Source organism: Notolepis coatsorum, assembly GCF_963971535.1.
Source record: "Notolepis coatsorum genome assembly, chromosome: 20".
NCBI lineage: Eukaryota > Metazoa > Chordata > Actinopteri > Aulopiformes > Paralepididae > Notolepis > Notolepis coatsorum.
In genome coordinates this window covers 73,695,739-73,705,938 of record NC_140184.1, presented here as the reverse complement: position 1 = coordinate 73,705,938, position 10,200 = coordinate 73,695,739, and positions in this window count along the sequence as shown.

Below are 10,200 nucleotides of genomic sequence, written 5' to 3'. Positions count from 1 at the left end.
ACTACAGATGGTTAAACCTTTCACTGCCACTTTACAGAAGGTTAAAGGGGAACTCCAACATTTTGGGAAATTAGCTTATTTAACATCTTCCCTGGAGTTAGACAAGAAGATACATACCTTTTTTGTCTCTGTGCGTGCATTTAGCTTTGGGAATAGACGCTCCGTTAGCAAAAAAGGTATGTATCTTCTTGTCTAACTCCAGGGAAGATGTTAAATAAGCTAATTTCCCAAAATGTTGGAGTTCCCCTTTAACCCTTTCACTGCCACACTACAGAAGGCTAACCATTTCACTACCACACTACATAAGGTTAACCCTTTCACTGCCACACTACAGCAGGTTAACCCTTTCACTGCCACACTACAGGATGTTAACCTTTCACTACCACAATACAGAGGGTTAACCCTTTCACTGCCACACAACAGAATATTACCTTTCACTGCCACAATACAGCAGGTTAACCCTTTCACTACCACAATACAGAGGGTTAACCCTTTCACTGCCACACTACAGAATATTAACCTTTCACTGCCAACTACAGAAGGTTAACCCTTTCACTGCCATACTACAGAAGGGTAACCTTTCACTACCACACTACAGAAGGTTAACCCTTTCACTGCCACACTACATAATGTTAACCCTTTCACTGCCACACTACAGAAGGGTAACCCTTTCACTGCCATACTACAGAAGGGTAACCTTTCACTACCACCCTACAGAAGGTTAACACTTTCACTGCCACACTACAGAAGGTTAACCTTGCACTACCACACTACAGAATGTTAACCCTTTCACTGCCACACTACATAAGGTTAACCCTTTCACTGTCACACTACAGCAGGTTAACCCTTTCACTGCCACACTACCAAAGGGTTAAAAATGGCGGCACTCACAAAAATAAAAAAGCTACTGTAAATTACAGTCAATTTCATTATCTGTTCTTATGCACGCTTGGTGATACTAAATCCAAATTGAACTTGGGCATTTGAAATATAAGATTTGGCCCAATCCATAAATGTGCAAATTGACTATAATAACGTAATTTATAAGCCTGCTATTCTATATTCTATAATAATATTTCAAGTTGCATTGGTCCGGATGGGAGAATTCAGTACTGTATCTACAAAACCTTCTGTTTAATCATCTTCCCTTTATTAATTCCCTTAGATGTTTTGTACACATCCTCTCTCCTCATCCCTCTCCTCTTCCTCCCTCTCCTCCTCCTCCTCCTCCTCCTCCTCCTCCTCCTCCTCCTCCTCCTCCCTCTCCTCCTCTTCCTCCTGCCTCTCCTCCTCCCTCTCCTCCTCCTCCTCCTCCTCCTTCTCCCCCCCCCCCACTCCCTCTCCTCCTCCTCCTCCTCTCCTCCTCATCTACCTCCACATCCTCCTCCCCCTCCTCCTCCTCATCCTCATTCTCCTCCTCCTCCTCATTCTCCTCCTCCTCCTCCTCCCTCCTCCTCATTCTCCTCATCCTCCTCTTCCTCTTCTTCCTCCCTCTCCTCCTCCTGCCTCTCCTCCTCCTCCTCCTCCCTCTCCTCCTCTTCCTCCCTCTCCTCCTCCTCCTCCTCCTCCTCCTCCTCCTCCTCCTCCTCCTCCTCCTCCTCCTCCACCAGGGGTCACTGCAGGGAGCCACAGGGAGCAGCGTACTGGCTCATGTTAGGCAGGCCATGCATTATGCAGCAGCTTAGGCCCCAGTGCCGGATCTTCATGTCCTCGGCTACAGTCCACCTGTCGCTGCTCTGGTCGTAGCGCTCCACCTTGGAGAGGGTGGTGGAGCCATTGTAGCCTCCGACCACGAAGAGCAGGTCGTCCAGCACCGCGATGACAAAGAAGAAGCGGGGGGTGAGCATGTCGGGCAGGGCGCTCCAGGAGTCAGTCAAGGGGCTGTAGGCCTCCGCGCTACGCAGGTCGTTTCTACCGTCAAACCCTCCCACCTGAGGACAGGACATATGAGAGGAATGTTTTAGTATGTGGTTAACGCAGGCAGACACGTTATTAATCCACTTAGGGAAATGAGGGCATCACAGCAGCATTGCAAGTCAAATGATACATATCTATATAAATATCTAGTATAAGCATTTGTCTCTGTGTGCACCTACCACATAGACTTGTCCTCCGTACGCTGCGACTCCCACTGCGTCACGCCTGCTGCTCATGGGGGCGATCAGAGTCCACTGGTCGGTGTCTGGGCTGTAGCACTCAGCTGTGAGCAGAATCTCTGCCCCGTTGTCGCCACCACAGATGTAAACCTGTAATAAGAAAGAATATTCTAATTTAGTTTATATATTCCATTTAATTTCATTCTACTTTAATTGTCTTGTCTGTTAATGTTGATGGACCAAAGCAAGACAAAATCCTTGTATGTGCAGCTGACTTGATGAAGACATTTCTGATTCTGAATGATACCCAGCTTGCCCTGGAGGGCTGCTGCCCCAGCGGAGCTCCTGCGCTCCAGCATGGGTGAGATCAGTGTCCACTGGTTGGTTTCAGGCTGGTAGCGCTCGGCGGTGTTCAGTACCACGCGTCCGTCTCTCCCTCCCATGGCATAGATACAGCCGTCCAACGCGACCACACTGACGTAACAGCGGCGTGAGTGCATGGGAGCCGCCTGCAGCCAGCTGCGAGTGACGGGGTTGAACCTGCTCACACTGCTGATACGCTCTCTGGGGCCGCGCTGGCCGCCGACGCAGTAGACCAGACCGTGGAGATAAACGGTGCCGTGGAATTTCCGGGGAATCTCCCCCTCAACGCTCACGTCCATCCATCCACCGGCTCGGATATCATAAGCCTCCATGCCAATACTGCCGCCACTCCGGCCTCCGATGGCCAATAGGACCTCCTGGGGCAGGCGTGGGTGGGTCAGGGGGTTTGGGAGCCTGTCAGAGCCAGGGGGGTTCAGGACGCTGAGGATGAGTGGCCTGCAGTCGTGGCTGTCCCTCACCACAGGGTTGTTCTGGACGTTGTTCAGGAAGTAGTCAGGCCTCATCAAGCCCATGCAAACCTGGGAAGAGACAAGCAGACGGCGGGTACAACTTAGACAGCGGTTGTAGACGGTTTCACTGGAATTCTGTTTCTAGGGAACAGTTTGGACCCAAATGTTTGAGAACCACTGTATTGATTGATTGATTGATTGAAAACTTTATTAACAGATTGCAGAATGGGTAGAATACAGTACGGCTCAATACAAACAATTGTAATGAGGATGCTAGGGCTGTCTTAAATACTTTGAAGCTTTGTTCGATGGCAATGGGATTCGAATATGAAAATAAAATTCGACTATAAAAAATAAATAAAAATTAAATATGAATATTCTTTTTTCTTTTTTTTTTTTGTGCAAAATCAACTCTGCCTCTCTTGCTGTTTGTTATTTAAGATGAGGTCGGACTCGGCACTGACAGATTTGTGTTCATTGTGCTGCTTTTATAAAGCCTCAAATGACGGCTTACAATATTTCATGAAAGCAAAGTGTTTTGTTTGTGTAAGATTTAAAAAGGTTTAAACTTTACAGCACTGACAAAGTTGAACAAACAAACATCCTCTAGGGCTGACCTTCGAATTTTCTTTTGGAATTCGAAGCTTCGGGGCCGAGATTCGATTTTAATTCGAAGCTTAAAAAAAAGAAAAAAACAAATTTCAAATACTTTTTTTTAAATATATATTTAAAAAAAAATATTTTAAATTTTTTTTCTTTTTTTTAAGCTTCGAATTAAAATCGAATCTCGGCCCCGAAGCTTCAACCCTATCACTCACACTGAGACCCAGGAACTTGAACTCAGTGACCCTCTCCACTACCTCGTTGTTGATGAGCAGAGGGGAGTGGTCAGGCCTTGATCTCGGCGGTGATGATGATGGCGCCGCTCCGACCGGCTGCCTCTCTGTTCGCTCCGTCGAGACTGTGTTTACTTTTGTTAATATTTATAGTTTTTAGAGTTTTGTGCGTACCAACTGTTGGTGCATTTAATGTATATGACCGTCAGTCACTCATAGACATTGGATTACGGGAAACTTACCAACTGGATTACTCGCTGGATCAGCTTTCCGAACCACATCAATGGCCTGAAGAAATTCTCCGGAGATTAGGACCAGACCCTTTGTTCCCAGAGCCCAGGAAAAGACGACGAGGAAAGAGGGCTGGGATCCGAAACAGGCTGAGATCCAGACGACACCGCACACCACTGCCCAGTATATTGCTAGCCAATGTACAATCAATAGACAATAAACTGGATGACATCCAAGCAAGGATTCAATATCAAAGAGACGTTAGGGACTGCAATGTCCTTTGCTTCACCGAAACATGGCTCACACCGGAGGTTCCAGATCACGCAATTCAACCAGCGGATCACTTCTTTATCCATCGCAAGGACAGATCAGCAGAGTCCGGTAAACAACGTGGAGGAGGTATTGCCTTCATGTTTAACAAAAATTGGAGTGATCCAACGAACGTGAAGGAATTATCCAACCACTGCTCCCCAGAACTGGAATATATAACCATCAAGTGTCGTCCTTTCTTCCTCCCGAGGGAGTTAACGGCGATCGTCCTGATCGGAGTGTATATTCCACCGCAAGCCAGCAACAAGGTTGCGCTCTCCAGACTACACGACGAGGTAAATAGAATACAAGTGGCTAACGTTAACGCCGCCATTTTGGTACTGGGAGATTTCAATAGCGCCAATCTGAGAAAGGTATTGCCTGACTTCTATCAGCATGTGACTTGCAACACCAGAGGCGGTAACATCCTAGATCACTGTTACACGCAATTTAAAGGTGGCTACAAGGCTCATTCTGATAGTGGCTTTGGTAAATCAGATCACGCGTCAATTTTTCTTTCACCAAAGTACAAACAGAGAATTAAAAGTACTCCCGTAGTCTCGCGAGAGGTGCAGAAATGGGATCTGACGTCAGAAGAGACGATCCGGTCAGTGTTTCACCACACAGACTGGATTGTGTTCCGCGACACAGATAACATTAATGCCTACACGGAGACAGTGCTGGACTATGTTTGTACTAGGGTGAAAGAAACAATCCCCACTACCAAAATGAAAGTTTACCCAAATCAAAAACCCTGGGTAGACAAATCCGTCTGTGAAGCTCTGAGAGAGCGCACCAAAGCATACAATGACGGCCTAGTGGCAGGCAACATGAATGACCACAAGGTGGCGCGACACAACGTAAGGAGGACAGTGTCAGAGGCCAAACGGCGCTACAGGGATAAAATTGAACTCCAGTTTGAACAAGCTGACTCTAGAGCTATGTGGCAGGGGCTCAAAACGATGACAGACTACAAAGGCGCCTCCCTCAAACTGAACAGTGACATCTCCTTAGCAAACGACCTCAATACCTTCTATGCGAGGTTTGATGCTGGTAATAACAACACCAGCTCACAAGCCTCGGCAATGGGGGGGGGGGGGGTCGGCTGCTGATGGAGGCGCAGTGTTCAGGGTAACAGAGCATGAGGTGAGGCGGACCTTTAAAAAAGTGAATATCAGGAAGGCAGCAGGTCCGGACGGCATCCCCGGCCGCGTCCTAAAAGTCTGTGCCGACCAACTGGCCCCAGTATTCACTGACATATTTAACCTGTCCTTAGAACAGGCTGTCATCCCCACCTGCCTGAAGAAGTCCACTATTATCCCTGTACCCAAAAAATCCAAGCCTGCTTGCCTCAACGACTACCGCCCTGTAGCTCTCACCTCCATAGCCATGAAGTGCTTTGAGAAGCTAGTAAAGGGCTACATCTGCTCCTCCCTCCCCATCAACATGGACCCCCTGCAATTTGCATACCGCCCCAACAGGTCCACGGAGGACGCCATATCCCATGTGCTGCACACAGCAGCATCACACCTGGACAAGAGGCAGGGGAACTATGTGAGAATGCTATTCATCGACTACAGCTCGGCATTCAATACCATAGTCCCCTCCATACTCATAGCCAAGCTCAGGGACCTGGGCTTGGGCTATGACCTCTGCCAGTGGGTCTTGGACTTCCTGACTGGCAGACCCCAGGTGGTGAGAGCAGGCAACTGCACCTCCTCATCCATCACCCTCAACATAGGGGCCCCCCAGGGCTGTGTTCTGAGTCCCCTCCTCTACTCCCTGTACACACACGACTGTGTGGCTCAGCGGAGTAGCAATACAATCGTCAAATTTGCTGACGACACAGTGGTGGTGGGCCTGATCTCTGCCAACGACGAGAGGGCATACCTGGAAGAGGTCAAGGTCCTGGCGGGATGGTGCCAGGAAAACAGCCTCTCCCTGAACGTCAGCAAAACAAAGGAGATGATTGTGGACTTCAGGAGGTCGGGGGTCAAGGACTACAGCCCCCTCAGCATCGACGGGGCACCGGTTGAGAGAGTCAACAGCTTCAAGTACCTCGGAGCCTACATATCCGAGGACTTGACATGGACCACACACATTAACAGTGTGGTGAAGAAGGCACGACAACGCCTCTACTTCCTCAGGCGCCTAAGGAAGTTCCAAGTCAGCCAGAAGATCCTTAAGAACTTCTACTCATGTACAATAGAGAGCATCTTGACCGGCAACATCACCTCCTGGTTTGGGAATAGCACTGCAAAAGACCGAAGCAGACTACAAAAAGTGACACGTGCAGCCGAACGCACAATTGGAGGGGGGCTCCCCACCCTCCAGAACATTTACTACAAGCGTTGCAAGGGCAAGGCTAAGAGAATCATTAAAGACTCCAGTCACCCGAACAACTGCCTCTTTGAACTGCTGCGGTCAGGCAAGCGATACCGGAGTCTCAAGGCGAGCACAGAAAGACTCAGAAGTAGCTTCTATCCCCAGGCCATCAGGCTGCTAAACGAACAATGAATGAACACTACACAACAACAACCACCAAACGCACATAGCACACACATCCACACGCACACACTCACTTTAAACAAACACACTGTAGCACCCACTCCACACACTTTATAGCACACACCCACTTTAAACAAACACACTGTAGCACCCACTCCCCACACTTTATATTTATGGATGAAGGATTGCACTACAACTCGTACACCTTACTGTAAATTGTACCTAAAATTGTACCTCATCCCATTTCTGCTTTGCACTAGATAGTACTGTACATTAGTACACTGCATAGTATTGTGTATTGTATATTATATGGTAACTCAGAACATTGTACATATGTCTATACCGAACACTGTGACCTCATTTTCTTCTTCTAAATTCATGCTATATTATGTTATTATGTTATTTGATACTATCTTGTCTAGCACAGTCTCTGGAGCGTAACAGTAAGAAGCATTTTGTATGAAAGTATTCTGTACTTCTGTATGACAACTATTAAAGAACTTGAACTTGAACTTGAACTTGATCTTCTAAAATCCACTATGATCTCTCTTGTTTTCTTTATGTTGAGCACCAGGTTGTTGCTGTCACACCAGGCTGTAAGGTCTTCCACCTGTAGGCAGACTCATTGTTGTTTGTTATGAGACCCACAACTGTGGTATCGTCTGCGAACTTGATGATGTAATTGGAGGGGTAGGAGGGGGAACAGTCATGTGTGAGCAGGGTGTACAGTAATGGGCTGAGTATGCAACCCTGCGGGGCACCGGTGCTGAGAGACAGGGTGGACGAGGTGTAGTTGCCCAGCCTGACGGCTTGTGTGGAAGTCCAGCACCCAGTTACACAGTATATTACACAGACCCATGGTTTGGAGTTTACTGATGAGTTTACAGGGGAGTATAGTGTTGAAGGCAGAGCTATAGTCGACAAAGAGCATTCTTACATAGGTGTTTTTCAGTATAGTATCTGTTTACAGTAGAAGTACAGTATAGTATCTTTCTACAGGAGAAGTACAGTATAGGGTCTTAGCACAGTCAAAGTAAATGATTCAAATCAAATTGAAGCGTCTAGATGACGGACACATCCATCCCTACCAAGCTAACCTGAACCAAGCTAACATGAACCAAGCTAAACTGAACCAAGCTAACCTGAACCAACTTACCTGAAATATGTGCTGCTGCCACACAGGATGGCCTTGTGGGCGTTAAACTCAGTGCAGTTGACTTTAATAACCACATCACAGAACCTTCCCTCCAGATGCAGCTCATTAAGGATTGTACAGGACATGGCGCTTGTTTCCTTTTCCATGTGGGGATTTTAAAATGATCTACAGAATATATTCAAGCTTACAGACAAGTAGCCGGAAACAACACTTGTCTTCTGATATCTGAGATCTTCTGAGAGAATTGTTTAATAGATAAACAAATGTTCTAGAATGTTTGATTATGACATCATACTGTGACATCACAACGGAACATGTTTGAGTTCTATTTGAATATAAATCGTATGTATGATATAATATAATGTAATGTAATGTTATATATTATAATATAATGTAATATAATAATAAAGTATAATATATTTAGCTCCCATTTTAATAATATAGACATGTCTAAAAACATGACATTCTTTAAAGTCTTAAAATAAAATACATTTAATTTAAATTAAAATAAATGTAAAATAATAATAACTTTATTTATATAGCACCAGTCTTACAGATTGCGCTCAAAGTGCTTTACAGAAAAAACGAAAAACAAAAGGATATATTTAAAAAAAAAAAGTTATTAAATAATAAAGATAAACCGGAAATAAAACAACTAGATAAGATAGTAAAAATAGCTAAATAAGACGAAAAGTAAAACAATAACATAAGACAATAAAAATAATTACAAATAAAATAATAATAAAGACCGAAAACTTAAATAGTTATAATAATAAAATAGCTAAATTATAACAGTCAAATAAGACATGAAAATGAATAACAAATAAAATAATAAAAGAAACGACATAAAATAATGATACAAATTATAATTAAATATCTAAGTAAAAATAATAGAAATAAAGAAAAATAAGACAATAAAATAAAGATAATCATTAATTTAAAAGCTAGTTTAAAAAGGTACGTTTTGACCTGATTTAAAAAGTGCCAACCGAGTGTGCTGTCCTAATGACCTGCAGGGGAGTGTTCCACAGTTTTGGGGCGTAGCAGCTGAAAGCAGTGATCACAGCATGTCACGGCACCACTTGTAACTCTGCTGTGGATACTGAGCACCCGGCTCCAGCAGCAGGCACGTGCACTCATAGAGCCCAGAGGGTGCTCGAGCACCTGCCCTTTTGGGCCTCATAAAAAAGTGCCCTTTTTACTCCAGTTTTTTTTCCATTATTTTTTTAATTTTTTATTATATACAGTGGAGAGAGTGATCTGCAATCTGCTTTGGTTGGGGGTGCAATTCCTAACAGGCTCAACCATATGGATAAGAGTACCCATCAGGCCACGTGAGCGGATCGGCGCGGGCGAGAAATCCGCTCTTCGCTCTTTAAAGCTTGGTCCGCTCCGCTAATCGCTCATGTTGACCCCGCCCCCAAGTCGCTCTCCGCTCGCTCACCGCTCACCTTGAATCGAGCGCTCCCCGCGCCACAACGCTCAGCAGATTTTTTATTTTTTTTGGAGCATGGTGTAAATGAGCTCAAACTACAACAGTCTACACCCCCTGGGCCCCTTAACAATTGTTTGTATTGAGCCGCATTGTAATTGTACCCATTCTGCAATGTTAAATAACGTTGTTTATCCATTCACTAGCTCTATCAAGAGATGATAGCTAGCCTAGCCACAATGCTATGGTCGCTGCCATTAACGTTAGCATGTAAGCTAACGACAACAACAATGGCGTCGATACTTTTTCTAACAGGATGTGAGTGACAAAGCCTGAACAGGATATCACAGGTTCACCCTTCTCATTGGTTGAAAATGGCCTTCATGTTTGTACATCGCCATCTGTTGCTTTGGCATTGTACTACATGTATATTACATCAGTGTTAAACCACTGTGAGCGGCCTGGATTGGAGCGGAGGAAAACTCTCGCTCCGGACGTCGCGCCGACCCATTTTAAAACCCACTCCTCGCTCACGTCAAAACCGCCTCGCCCCGCGCCGCTCACGTGCCGTGCCGCTCACGTGCACTGGTACCCATATTGTGTGCATTACACAAACTAAAAACAGATATTACATTACATTACACAAACTAAAAACAGATATTACATTACATTAACCTCTTCCGCCCTTGCGGTCCGGGGCCGGGCCGCAAATGACATCACGTCATAAATCAAGCTCTGCAGACTGTCTGACATAATTATCGTATTTTCTTTCAAACGTATTCAAGAATAAACATCATAA